Genomic DNA, 15,129 nt, shown 5'->3' with positions numbered 1-15,129 from the left:
CCTTTATTAGGCTTCCCGGGTATAGTGTTTTGGGGTTTCCAGGCTAAGCTCAGATTGGTCAATTCAAACCCAAAAGAGTGGAGTTTTGGTAAGCCCCATAGAAGTCTTATCTGAGGGGCATACAAGGGGAAGGTCCTAGGAGGTGGGAGAGACTGTCAATTGCAAGGGCTGTTGGCAGTTATGTCAGGAACTTACATTTGCTTGTGGTGCTATGGCTGCTATCTAGGGTGTGCCTTGGATGAGAAGGCTGGTGTCAGTTTCAGGTCCCTGCAAGCCACTTGGCCAAACAGAATGGATGTCAAGACAGCAATACCATGGAGTAGCTTAGCTAACCTCTTACTGGGGACACACCCACATGAGACCATCATCGGGCAGACGATAGAGTCAAAATGTTCCACAGGTAGAACAGGTGTTCAGAAAAACGAAGAGCTTTTGAGGTCTGTAACAATCCCAGAGGTTTTATGGGAAAAAGAGATATTTAGCCAAGCGAGAAGGGTAAATTGTATATGGATAGATCTGAGAGCAGACAAGACATCCCTTCCAAAGACAGCAGTCTGGGTCGAGGTACTAAGGAAACAACAGCCATGATAGGAATAGGGGCGGAGAGGGAATATCAAAACAAGACATGACTGGCTTAGACCGTTCGTATCAGGGAGTAGTGGGAAACATTGCCAGATTAAGGAACATCAGGTGGAGAAGTTTGGCTTGACAAGATAATCAAAAAGAGGTTATGTTAGTTCTTGAATAAGGAAAGGACATAGAAAAGCAAAGTTTTGGAAAGGTTACCGTGAAATATGTGCAATAATCTAACTAGATATGAGCTTTACATATCTTGAAGCCTAATCTGGGGAATACACTGGAGGACACAGTCCCTTAACTCAATTTGCAATGTATGCCATGGTGCTCCATGCATGGTGGTTAGCATTCATTCAGTATTGCACTCAGCAGTCATGGGGCACCTATTATGTTCTAGTCACCATGGGTGGCGCTGTAAGTATAAATGTAATTAATGAAACACTGTTCTTTCCCTTGAGTCTACAAACTTCCCACCTTGGCTCTGTTAGATGAGATTATTGGCCACAATTCTTTATTTCCCGGGGGAAAAGCATGCATCCACATCTTTGCCTCAATCTCAAAGGAGTAGGGTTTTTTTCTAGCCCTGCTAACTTTGGCCCTGGCCGTATGACTTTCTGAACCAGTGGTAAGCATGACACAAGCAGCTTGAAGTGTTCTTGAGTGATTGGACAAGGCTTCTTGAGCTTCAGTCATTACCAGAAGAGCTTCCCCCAGAGAGCTCTTGCCCCTTCAGCCTGGACCTCAGAATGATACAAAGCACATATAAAGCAGAGCTGGCCAGTCAGTCCACAAACCAGAAGCCTACAAGAGAGCCACTTCACCTGACCAGTAAACAAGCAGTAAATGCCTATTGTTAAATGCCAGTAAGATTTTTGTGTTTGTAGGAATATAGGAATAGAACACTGATACCCTTGCCCTCAAGGCCCTCCCTAATCAAGCCCCAGGCTACATTTCCAACCTACCTCCCTTGTCTCTACACATATCTTAGAGTCAACTACTCATATATGCCCTCCACCAATCCTGATTTCCCAACTTATGCCTTTGTTTGATTTGAATCTCACTACATTCTCCCTTTTGTCCATCAAAACCCTGTCCATCCTCTTAAGTGCCATCTTGTGTACCATCTTCCTCTTTAGAGTTTTTTCTGGGGTGCCTGGGTGGCTCAGTTGGTTGAGCATCTGCCTTCAACACAGGTCATTATCTGAGGGTCCTGGGATAGAGCCCCACATCGGGCTCCCTGCTCAGTGGGGAGTCTGCTTCTCCCTCTCCCTCTGCCACATCCTCTGCCTGTGCTCTCTCACTCTGACTCTGTCAAATAAATAAATAAATCTTTCCAAAAAATAAAGCTTTTCCTAATCCTGACAGTATAGATATGGACCACCTTGGGTTTGCCCCTCACTATCTCATCCTGAGCCTTACTTGCTTGCCTTCATTCCAGGCCAGAGTGATCCTAGTGACAGCTTGTGTTGTTCCTACCATCATAAAGCCCAAGCCACTACTGCTGCCACCACAGACTAAGAGGCACTCAGGGTATGAACTGACCATGGAAGGCTAGGTAACAACCTATAATTGTGAGGGAGTTGTGTCCATGAAGGAGATTTTGACTAATGACAGAAAGGTGAGAGGCAAAAGCCAGCCAATAAATTGCTCCCTCTTCCTTCTCTATGACAGGTAGATAACTGTTCTTTGCATTCTCTCTGGAGTTGGTCCACAAGACTGAACATCTATCCGGTTTCCTGCAAAGCTATAATCAGCTTGGCCATACACCATCTTGCATTCACTCTCCCTTCTCGACTTACTCCCTTCTTCTGCCTCACTGTTGCTTTCTTGGGATTGTACCCTCAATAAAGTGTTACTATTTAAGATTTTGTCTGGGACACTTTCTTCATGGGAATTCAGCCTGAAATAACAAATGACCTTCTTCCTTTGCCCCCAAATGGTATTTTTAAGACCTCTCATTTATGGTACTTAGGGCATTCTGTTTTGTGTTAAAGCTATTTTTGATAGACCTGCCCACACCAACTGCTATGTACTTTATATGTAGTAGGCACTCAGTAAATAATTAAGTGGAATTGAATATATCTTGTTGGATTCAAGTCAATAAGTAAAACATTCCAATGATCAAAACATATTTGTCCCACTATGAAATAAATTACCTCCAAAACTCTGCTCCAAGTTCTACTTTTCCCATAAATATTGACACAAAACAGCTTTCTGTTCTATTGTACTCACTACAAATAGAAATATGAATATTTTCATCAACTCCATGGTGGCTAATTATGGATCCAGGAGGGTAGATAACATTTCTAAAGACTTAAAGGAATGGCAGAGTTACCACTCCCTTGCCACCATCATGACAACTTACTCCTTCTACCTATCTGTGAAGAAGACTTCTAGGCCTTTTCAAACACATCATGTTCCCATAAATCACAATGGCATTAACTGAATCTGCTTAGACTCATAATCTATTCCTACAATGATAACACAGGAAAAATATTGCAAAACTCAATGCATTATTGATGTAGTCTGTCACAAACGCCCATTCAATAATTACTTTTTTTCTTGTTAAAAAAATGAGTAAGTTTATGTTGTAAGAATGAAAATGTTTCTTAAAAACTATTAAAATAAATTTGAGGATTTTCTGAATCAAATGCATTGAATGTGAATGCCTATAATGTAATGCTGAGAATATTTACCCAAAGATACTGGTAAGCACCATGACCCTAAATAAGTAGTGATTCACTGTAGCTGTTTTTATCCACTTTCCATAACCCCCTTCCCATGTCTCTGCCAAGCCCTGCTGGGACCCACCCTTAGCAGAAGATCTCTTCTTACAGCCAGAGTCTTAGAACATGACAAAGTCAGTAATGACAAAGTCAGGGTCTCAAAATGGGATAAACACAAGGAAAGCTTTCAAAATGCTCCCCATCACTGTGCAGGAAAGAGTGTGGATAGAACCACAGCAATAGGACGGCTAATGAACAACAGCTCAACTCCCTTGAACTCCCACTTTGGGGCCTCACAACCCCAACCAAGGGAGGACATGATCTCTATGTAGAAAGTACTAAACACTCATTGTGGCCACAAATCAATCCTAAACAGCTCAGCCCACCAAAATGCAAATGCTCTGAGGACTCAGATCTTCCATCCAGATATCATCATCAGCCAAGTTGTCTTCTTATGGCTTCCTTTGCCCTCTGAGTATGGTTCATTCTAACGTGTTTTCTGGAACAGCTATTCTGCAAAGAGGAGAGTGTGTGATACAATGCCCTGGGATCTGAGAAAGCCAGGGACAGGGGCAGGGGAGAAGGCAGGCTTTGAGAAGAGGAGGTTTCAGTTACATGAAAAAACTAAGTATTTTCTTCTTAATGGAAAAACAGGACTTTTAAAAGTTTCATTGGCCAGTTTTTGAAACTTACCCTTTCTACAATTTACAACTAGAAATGTTTTATTTCTAGACTCAAAAAAGGGAGAGTAAAAGTCAATTTCTTGCCTTCTGCTCTACTGTCTCTCAAACCACAGCTGTGAAGGTGACATTGATAGCCGGACCCTATGAACAAAGATGGACACGACGAGGAGGAGCCTGGAAGCTTTGTTCTATCAAGAACAATTCAAGGGATTCAAGGACGGTTGTAGATTGAGTTGTGTTCCCCAAAAAAGACACATAGAAGCCCCAACCTCCAGTACGTCACACTGGAAGCTTATCTGGAGATAGAGTCTTTGACATAAAATTACGTAGGTGATGCTGAAGCTACACTGGAGTAGGATGAGTCCTTAATCCAATATGACTATGTCCTTTTAGGACAAAGAAACAGACACAGAGTGTGCAAAGACACAGACGCAGTGAGAGCACCATATGCAAATGGCAGCAGAGACTGGTGATACAGCTACAAGCCAGGGAACTCCAAGGCTGGTATGCCATCACCCAAAAGCGAGGACAGAAGCAAGAACAGACTCTCCCCCAGAGCCCCCAGATGGTACCAATGCTGCCATTGCCTAGGGTTCAGACTTCTAGATTCCAGAACTACATAAGAAGAGATCTCTGTTGTTTTAAGCCACCCAGTTTACAGTGCTTTGTCACAGCAATGCTAGGAAACCAACACAGGGGCTTGCCATAGGACAGTTGTCTCCCCATGTGAGGAGGGCTGCTACAGCAAACAGGGCACACACTGCCCCTGTGTGGGGCCAGCAAGGAGAAACAGGACCACTGGCTGCAAGAAACATAAAAGGAAACATTTCACAATTAGAGCTGTCCTTCTAACTGACAGTGAACCACCCAGAAGTCCATGGGAAGCTTTGCTGTATTTTGACTGTTCCTACAAAATCTGAATGTCTTTTTATAAAAGGGATGATGAAGGGGGCTTATAAGTATGAAGATCTTTTCACCTTTAAGATTTTTGTTAAATTCTGTGTGGTCTTCACAAGTGTGGTTTGCCATTGTCCCCACCCTGATCCCCCAAGGAGAGTCCTATGGACAGATAAGTAATCTGAAACCCTGTACCTGTGTGGCTTGGAAGTGTTTGTGTATTATGTATATTTGCTAATGTGTTTGCATTTCTGGGGCACCTGGCTGGCTCAGTCAGTAGGGCGACTGACTCTTGATTTAGGCTCAGGTCATGATCTCAGGGTCGTGGAATCAAGCCCTGAGTCAGGCTTTATGCTCAGCAGGGAGTCTGCTTGAGATTCTCTCCCTCCCCTCCCCTTCTACTCCTCCCACTCTTGTTCTCTTTCAGCCTCTCTCTCTCTCTCTCTCTCTCTGAAATAAATAAATAAATCTTTAAAAAAAACACACTTGCATTTCTTATTTCATTCCACTATGCTGGTAGAAGAATGGCTTTGCATTTCCTAAGGATACACACATTTATTTTGACAAGAAATGCTGGAATTTGCTGCTATTGATGGGAAATGGTAGCTGGCTTGCAGATAGATATTCAAATTTTAGAAATAAAAAGAAATCAAATCTCTGCATCAGGACACAGGAGAGCAAGAGCTCCAATTCCCACAGGACACTGGTTAGTCTGAGGTTAGAGCACTCGTTATATCTTCCTCTAACAAGTACCTCAAACCAGTCAGGACAATTCTTGGCACTTTTTTGGTTGCTTTACCCAGCTTTGAAACAAAATGTCATTTGCATTCCTTAAAAATCTAAGCAGCAAGGAAGAGTAATGTGTCTTACAATTAATGAGTTACATTTAAGCGCTGAGAAGCAAGTCTTGTGTGAGCTCCAAGTCTAATAGATTGGGAAGGTCTTGTAAATGAAATTGTTATTCAGCAAACATATGCCCTTCGCAGTCCCTACTTGAGGAAAGTCAGTGGGAAAAAAGAAAACAAGGAAAACCAATTACCGCAATTTGTATACGAAGAGGGGCTGCATTGAGGATAAAGATTAAGTGGTTTCACCATTTTTATTGATGACTTTTCACAAGAATCAAAGACCAGAGGATGAGAACAAGTGAGGGGGAAATGGAATATGGTGACAGCCAGATAATTCCAGATAATTCTCTGGTTTGGGTTACTCTGCCTCATAACAGCTGTAGTGACATGGGCTGCCTAGTCGATGGGAAAGACATCTTGCTTATGATCAGTTAAACCAGGTGACTGTACTGTTTCCACCCCACCTGGGTAGACCACAACACTTCTGTTCTGACACTAGTCACCTAGAGTTATCACCAGACTCCACAGGTTTCCAGCCTGTTTCCAGCCTCACATTCCAGGGGTGCTCAGGCAGCCCACATTTCTGACAAACCTCCTAATCCCATGTTTGGTCTTTCTGATGACCCCATTTGAAGCTACGTAGGGGCCCGCCATGATTCCATTCACCTTGTTGGCCTTACAAAGACCCTTCTGTCACTCAGGAAACTCACTAAGGGTTTTTCAAGTTTCATGCCAGAAACGAGGGGCAGATACCAGATATATTCTTTATTATACCACACTCAGTTATTTCTCTATCTGATGTAAAAGTTTGAAAATGTAGTCTACTTGACCTTCACAACATCTTCTCCCTTTCTGAGATACAAAGTGGCTGCCATCTGTAGTAGCAAAGAGGAACGAGGCAGACAGAACCATTGAGCTTGGCCTCCCGATCCCGTCTCACACAGGCTCCATTGAGAACAGACCTAGAAGTGAATCCCTGAGGCTTTTCAATTCATAGACATATGATTCCAGCAGAACCCAAAGGGAATCAGTTATTCCTCTTCACTAATAACTACAAAACTAATAACAGTGAACACTTATTAAACATTTACTATGTGCTGGGCATCATCCTTGTCACATTATATGTATTTAATTATTTAAGCCTCTCAACAATCTTATGAGATGTTAACCCATCCCCTCTTAATGGACATTTAGATTGCACCCAATGATTTCTTAACAAAAACATTACAGTGGAAAAACCAAGGTTTAGGTAAACCTCAAGATTTGGGTGTCATATGATGTTTATAGCATCAATGTCCACAATAGCCAAACTGTGGAAGGAGCCTAAGTGTCCATCAAAAGATGAATGGATAAAGAAGATGTGGTTTATGTATACAATGGAATATTCCTCAGCCATTAGAAACGACAAATACCCACCATTTGCTTCAACGTGGATGGAACTGGAGGGCATTATGCTGAGTGAAATAAGTCATTTGGAGAAGGACAAACATTATATGGTCTCATTCATTTGGAGAATAAAAATAGTGAAAGGGAATAAAGGAGAAAGGTGAAAAAATGAGTGGGAAATATCAGAGAGACAGACAGAACATGACAGACTAACTCTGGGAAATGAACAAGGGGTGGTGGAAAGGGAGGTGGGGGGGTAGGAGTGACTGGGTGATGGGCACTGAGGGGGGCACTTGATGGGATGAGCACTGGGTGATATGCTATATGTTGGCAAATTGAACTCCAATAAAAAAATAATAAATAAATAAATAAATAAATAAATAAATAAATAAATAAAGATTTGGGTGTCATAAACCAAAACTCCACTCATGTATTATTACCTCATTTTGTAAATGAAGAAACCAAGGCATGGAGAAAATAAGGATTATGATTAAAATTTCATGTGTGGGAAATATCAGAAAGGGAGACAGAACGTAAAGACTGCTAACTCTGGGAAACGAACTAGGGGTGGTAGAAGGGGAGGAGGGCGGGGGGTGGGAGTGAATGGGTGACGGGCACTGGGTGTTATTCTGTATGTTAGTAAATTGAACACCAATAAAAAATAAATTTTAAAAAAATGATTAAAATTTCAGAAAATATGGAAAGACATAAAATAAGAAATTAAAACTCCCTCCCAGGGCTCTGGGTGGCTCAGTCAGTTAAAAGTCCACCTTTGGCTCCAGTCATGATCCCAGGGTCCTGGGATCTGGCCCCACATCAGGCTCCCTGCAGAGAGCCTCCCTCCCTACATCTTCCTCTCCTTCTGCCCCCTCCCTCCCTACCCATTGCACCTCCCTCCCTACTCATGCTTCTCTCTCTCTTTTTAAAGATTTTATTTATTCATTCATGATGGAGAGAGAGAGGCAGAGACACAGGCAGAGGGAGAAGCAGGCTCCATGCAGGGAGCCTGACATGGGACTTGATCCCGGGACTCCAAGAGCTGAAGGCAGCGCTAAACGGCTGAGCCATCAAAGGATCCCTGCTCTCTCTCTCTCTTTTAAATAAATAAATAAACATAATCTTTAAAAATAAATAATTAAGTCCCAGTTGGGCAGCCCGGGTGGCTCAGCGGTTTAGCACTGACTTCAGCCTAGGGTGTGATTCTGGGGACCCGGGATCGAGTCCCACATCAGGCTCCCTGCATAGAGCCTGCTTCTCCCTCTGCCTGTCTTTGCCTCTGTGTGTGTGTGTGTGTGTGTGTGTGTGTGTCTCATGAATAAATAATTAAAATATTTTTTTTAAAAATTAAGTCCCAGTAAAATCTCCCTCCCAACCCTCAGGCTATCTGTTAAAATTAATAACTGTTAAAATTCTCTTGTGAATCCTTCCTTACTTTAAGAATATCATTCCAGAGTGTTTTATTCATCAGTAAGGATATTAAGATAGATGATGATGATGATAGATAGATAGACCCTTTCTTATAAAAATGGAATCATAGTAATATATATCACTAATTATTACTAATATATATTATATAATTATTACTAATATATATTAATATATATCCCTTTTTCACTTAATTCTATTAATTGGAAATTTCTCCACATCAGCTATACAAATTTACTTCTTTCTCTGTAATGACATATAATAATGCATTTAATCCATCCTCTCTTGATGGGCATTGGGAATGCTTCCAATTTTGTCTTAATAAAATGACATTAGAGTGAAAGACGAGAATAGACTCCAAGGCTTGGGTCTCAAAACCAGCATCCTGCTTACTCCTCATGCCTCACCCAAGAGTGTAGTAGAATCACAGATGCCATCACAATATTAGCCACGGGACAGCATCGGAGGATGTGCTCTAGCAGTGTGTTAGGGATGCTACGCAAGAAACATGTGCATCTGTGTTTCCGCCCAATGCAGAGATGCCGGCTCCAATCAGAGAGCTGTCCCTACCACCAAAAGAAAAGTAGAAAATAAACCTTCCCAATGCTGCAGGACAACAGAGAACACAGAAATAAAACACCCAAGCTGTTGGCCAAAACACAGAATACTTAATCTGGAGGAAAGCCCAAAACCTAACCTGGACTTCATACGAGTGGAGGAGCATCATGCAGAGAAAAAGGTAAGTGTTCCAGTGTCAAAAACCATTGCAACTCTCTGCTTTTTAGCAATGATCTGATCTGAACATTAGCTTCATTATCTGATGTCTGGAAGGCAGGAAGGAATAATAATTTGCAGCATACGCAGAAGAAATGTGTGGGAAATATCAGAAAGGGAGACAGAACGTAAAGACTGCTAACTCTGGGAAATGAACTAGGGGTGGTAGAAGGGGAGGAGGGTGGGAGTGATTGGGTGACGGGCACTGGGGGTTATTCTGTATCTTGGTAAATTGAACACCAATAAAAAAAATATTGCATAAAATACGAAGTAATACAAGTTAGTGATATCTTCCAAATATTCCCTCAATGTGCCCAAGTAGCCAGACGTACTTATCGTGTTGTCTATGTGACACTTCCTTCAGACACGTCACACCGGCAACCTGGTTCATCCCATAATGGAGGATGAAGCTAGGCAAAATTATCCCCACTTTACAGATGAGGAAAGGGGCAAAACATGTGAGGCCCACGTGGATAGAATTATAGTTGAAGACACTTGACAAAGAAAACCAGAATGCTCCTGGCTGCCAGCTCAGGGCTCCTCCTAGCTACTTACAAACTTGTTTTTAAGCTGCGGTGGGCATCAGCACATAATGCCATGTTCTATCATCTCTGGTCTGAACTAAAAAGTGCAGCAAAATGTACCATCATTATCAGTATCATGCATCCATTATTTGTGAATCTGTTTTTCCTTTTTCCTGTAGTGGCTTCATTCCCCTGGAAGCACCGTCTTCATGCCACTGTCATTCACTGCAGACACAAGGTCCATGGATGGTGAAGCCAGGGCAGAGCAGCCTGATAGATCGTGGTCCTATGTTCTCGCCTCTCCTGGCCAGGGTAGCTCACGGCTCACCGGGAACCACACCCTGAAGCAGCAGCCTCCACATCAGAAGAAATGAAGCCCCATCTCCATAATGCAGGGCATGACCAAAGGATGCTGATGCTAATAGGCTGGATCCCTCTCTGAAGAGGCTGATGACCAGGGTCAGGAGGTGAAAGAATTAATAATGCTGGATGATTCCCAGGCACTTAGGATGGTGATTAATCAGCCTTATAAAGCACTTAGCGGGACTCTTGCAGTGTCTCTATACACACTTTCAGTGCAGAGTAGCACAGCAGCAAAAGCACAGACTCAGATTTCCAAGAGCGGCTTTCTAGTCCAAGTCCTGCAACCTTATAGCTGTGAGACCTCAGGCAACCCTCTTCCCCTCTCTGGGCCACAGTTTACTTATCTGCAAAATGGAGAAAAGGTTGTCTGACTTGCCTCTAAGGCTGCTGAGAGAATGAAACAAGATCGCTCACGTGACTGTTTGGTGGACTCTGAGATGAGGCATCAAGGTGGTTTCGGTGACACGAAGATAGTGACGATGGGTTGATTGATCCTTCCCAGACGGAGCACAATTCTCATGACCATATTCACTTCCAGTGAACAGGTTAACCATGATGAGAACTTTGTGAAACGGATCTACTCTTCACAGGACTTTCTTTTCTGAAGATGAGACTGTGGTCATAAGCCCACAGTACACTTTCATACTGGGAAGAGACTGGAGGTCCAGAGGGGCCCATGTTTTTTCAAGGCCCCATCAAGAAGTAATGAGGAGTCTGATGCCACATTCACTTGGCTAAACATTAATGGCTGTGAACGGCTAGTAAGTTTAGACACATGTTTGCCTACCTCTTTCCCAAGCTAAATTTTCAACTAAAAAGACTCGTCATTAGGACTGTTAGCTTTGAGGGGCACCTGGACTAGAAAGTCAGTTACATCTGCCTTCAGCTCAGGTCATGATCCCATGGTCCTGGGATCGAGCCCCATGTCGGGCTCCCTGCTCAGTGGGGCGTCTGCTGCTTCTCCCTCTCCCTCTGCCACTCTCTCTCTCTCTGTCAAAAAAAAAAAAAAAAAAAGAAAAGAAATAAAATAAAATATTGGGGAAAAAAAACTGTTAGCTTTGAAAGGAGGTTTGTAGAGCCTGACTCCCTGGCTTGATATGCAATATTTTGCAAATTTTAGTGCAACTTGTAGAATTGCAAGTACACTTTTATTTTCTGAAAACTGTAAAGAAGATGAATACCCTTGTTTTAGGAAACAGCTATAGGCACTATGAATTTTCTGACTGTTCTTCCCTTAACAGATAGTAACCACAAGGCAATAATGCAACTTTCTCTCCTCTGTCACGGTAGAGCTTTGGGGGACAAGGCACCAGCTGGTCCCAGTTGTTCAGTTCCTTGGGCCCAGGGTTGAGCCCACAGAGAGCAGAAGACAGCCACAGAGGTGAGGTGAGTGAATAAATTCATATGATGCTTCCTGCGGGGGAGCCAGAGCCAGGTTGGAAATGGATGTCAAACCAGGATGTCAATCCTGGGGCTTCAGCCAGCAACAGAACAAGGGCACTGGGCCATAAAGAGAGGTCAATCATTGAGGATCAATCCCAGTGTCGATATCTATGGGAGCATCTTGACAATTACCAGCATACATTTGCCAATAAGAGCCAGGTTCACTTAAGTGAATTCAGACAATGTAATACTTTACTAGTTGCATGGTTCCAGAAATATGCTTATCTAAATATTTTTAAATGCTTTATTTTTTCCTTTTTTAATAATAAATTTATTTTTTATTGGTGTTCAATTTGCCAACATACAGAATAGCACCCAGTGCTCATCCCATCAAGTGTTCCCCTCAGTGCCTGTCACCCACTCACCCCCACCCCCCACCCTCCACCCCTTCCACCACCCCTAGTTCGTTTCCCAGAGTTAGGAGTCTTCATGTTCTGTCTCCCTTTCTGATATTTCCTACCCATTTCTTCTCCCTTCCCTTCTATTCCCTTTCCCTATTATTTATATTCCCCAAATGAATGAGAACATATAATGTTTGTCCTTCTCCGATTGACTTACTTCACTCAGCATAATACCCTCCAGTTCCATCCACGTTGAAGCAAATGGTGGGTATTTGTCGTTTCTAATGGCTGAGGAATATTCCATTGTATACATAGACCACATCTTCTTTATCCATTCATCTTTCGATGGACACTGAGGCTCCTTCCACAGTTTGGCTATTGTGGACATTGCTGCTAGAAACATCGGGGTGCAGGTGTCCCGGCATTTCATTGCATATAAATGCTTTGTTTAAAATGTGCAGCTCTACTTTTAAATATGGAATCAAAATGTATGATGTGGGTGTAGCAATTATCTAATCAATCTTTCTGCCTATAGCCCAACTTCCTTCACTCATTCCGAGCAGATGAAGGTCCATCCCCAGGTATTCCGAAGAAGGCAACCCCATAACTTTCCCAGGTAACTTTCCTAGAAATTTAACTATGTTTACTGAAAGAAACCCCACCCCTCGGCGTTGTGCTTCTCTATTCTAAAATCACCACACCAGTGTTCATTCACTTTAGCTCCTACATTTGACCTTGATCCCTTGCTGTATTTTCCTAATGACCCTTTTTTGTGTAGCTTTTCTAATACACCAAATTTGCTTTCTTATCCCCAGGGACATCAGATAGGAGATTATACACTTAGAAAATGTGTTTGCCAGGAACTATGTAAATGGTCAAGTCTAAAGTTTACTTAATTTATTTGACAGCAGCTCCCTGGCATCTTGCTCAGGATAGGTACACTGTCCTTGGTCCGCTGGACACGAGCCTTGGCATAAGCCAGGAAGGTGAACAATGGAGCCCTTCAAGACCTGTAACACATGGATCTTACAAAGAGGCTCAGCACTGAATCACCCCTCTCACCAGGTCATACTTCTTATGCCAACTACTCAGATGATGCTCCTTCTAGGTGTCCTGCTCAAAGAAAGAGCCAGGGATGCTGCCAAGAGAGTTACTATCTTCCCTCTGAAAAATGGATCACAGCAGCATTTGTACACTGCTGCAAGGATTGGGTTATTTCTCTAAGTCAGCTTAAGAAAATTCCTCTGGTGCTACAATAGTTCTAGATGGTGGATTTAAAGGAAGGAAGCTGTTTCCAGCCTCGCAATTGCTTTCCCATCTTCCTGACATCTCTTCCCCACAAATACACACACAAATAGACGGTCTCTGACAAACATGTATTGGCCTCTGGAGGAAGTATGACCCTGTCTGCGGCACTGCAGAGGTACCATTTGCATTTTGAATTATTTGTTGAGTGTAGCATACACGTATAAAATATCCCTTTTATAAGCAAGCATTCTCTCCATCGTACAGACTCTACTGATTCATTTGTCAAAGAGAGCACTAATAGGAGTAGTCATATTAGTAGTACTTCTAGCTAATAACTACCACTTCCTGGCTACCTCCTACATATTAGATATTGTTCTGAGTACTTCACATACATAATTCCCAATCCTCACATCCACCCTTTGACTTATGTTTTTTGCTTGTTCTTCTTCTTCTTCTGATGCAGAAATGGAAGCTCAGAGAAGCTTGGGCATATGCTCATGGTCGCATTGCTCGCCAGCACTATGACAGAGCCAGGACACAGGCCCAGCTGCACTTTGGTCCAAACCCTGGGTTCTTCCTGTGCCATAACCAACCCTTTCTCATGGTCAGAACAAGGTGGGAAAAGGAACGTGGGTTCCAAGTCCAACGTGTCAGTTAGCTAAATCTCCTTGGATATAATTTATGACCCAACATACTTGGTTGAAATAGAGTTGGCTTCTTTTCTGACTTTCCTTTTTTTTCCTTGCAGACATTTTGGCTCTCTTCTCTGAGTGCTTTCACCTTTTCTTAATCCACATTCAGCATGTGAACATTTGCACAGAGTAATAATGCCCCCTCATTTGCATATTACAAAGGCACAAGTCACAATGCTCTTGGGTATACTATCTGTCTTTCATTGTTTGTTCTCTGCTTTGCTAGCATCATGTCTTTTTTTTTTCCTTTTTTTCCCAACCCAATCATGTAGAATAAATCACACACTTGTTCTATAATTGAAAATTAATCTGCAGACAGAGGGTTAAGTCATAGCGAATATCAGGAGGATGGGTCCTCAGGAACTCTTCATCACCTTCCTTTAACATAATAATATGTTATAAATGTGAGGATGTGAAATGTAGCCCCCAGAAGTCTGAGTTAAGAAAAAAATTTAATTAAAAGTAACAAAATAAGGCCTACTGTAAGTGAAGATTACCAAGCTATAGAAAGAAAGAAAGAAACATAGACAACGTTATTTAATAATAAGTTCTGTGTCTCCTGATTATCTTTCATTTTATGAAGCAACACATTTTATAAAATATTGATCTATTTAACATCCTACTTCCCTCTACCTAAAGAATCCTACCCTTTCCCCTGCCTTAATTTTCCCTCCCTTGGCTAACCTTACTCATTTTGGTGGGCTCATGTTAGCTATCACTTCTCCCAGACATCTGTCTGTTCCCTCGGTCAGGGTTAAGAAATCCTCCAATGAGTCCCAAAAGCACTGCATGCTCCTCTCATCATGGCTCTTTGAGTCCTCATTCATGGTCCTTCCTATCTCAACTCCTACCCAAATCCAAGGAGATATGCATGTCTCTGAAGATAAACCACTCATCTGATAACCCCAATAATGTGATCTTGAAACTCATGGATCTCCCTAACTCTACTCAGTTACTGCACTGCATTTGGACCACCTATCCTCACAACACTCTTGGTTTTGTCATCACCCCAAAATCTTAAACTCCAACATTCTACTCTCTGACCATATTCACCTACCCCTTGAGGTTTTCCCACTTCCTAATTCCTCCTATTTCACTTGCTTTCTGGCCTCATAGTGTGTTCCCTTTCTTGGCTTCTCCCTTTTATCACCCAGCAATGCTTTTCCTTCCCTGCCCGTTCTACATCCCCAGATGGGTAATCTG

The 15,129-nt window shown here is 42.4% G+C and overlaps 1 long non-coding RNA gene across 1 annotated transcript in view; it reads right to left on the bottom strand.

Moving 5' to 3' along the window:
* Nucleotides 1–14,027, bottom strand: part of LOC144307068 (uncharacterized) — a 33,850-nt gene extending 19,823 nt beyond the window's left edge. The window contains exon 1 of the long non-coding RNA XR_013374030.1: nt 13,930–14,027. This is a non-coding gene — a long non-coding RNA (uncharacterized LOC144307068). The remainder of the gene's footprint in view (nt 1–13,929) is intronic.
* Between the last annotated feature and the right edge of the window lie 1,102 nt (nt 14,028–15,129).

This window comes from Canis aureus, chromosome 38, assembly GCF_053574225.1.
Source record: "Canis aureus isolate CA01 chromosome 38, VMU_Caureus_v.1.0, whole genome shotgun sequence".
Classification (NCBI taxonomy): Eukaryota; Metazoa; Chordata; class Mammalia; order Carnivora; family Canidae; genus Canis; species Canis aureus.
Note: the sequence above shows the minus strand (reverse complement) of the source record. Positions and strands in the feature narration are given on the sequence as shown.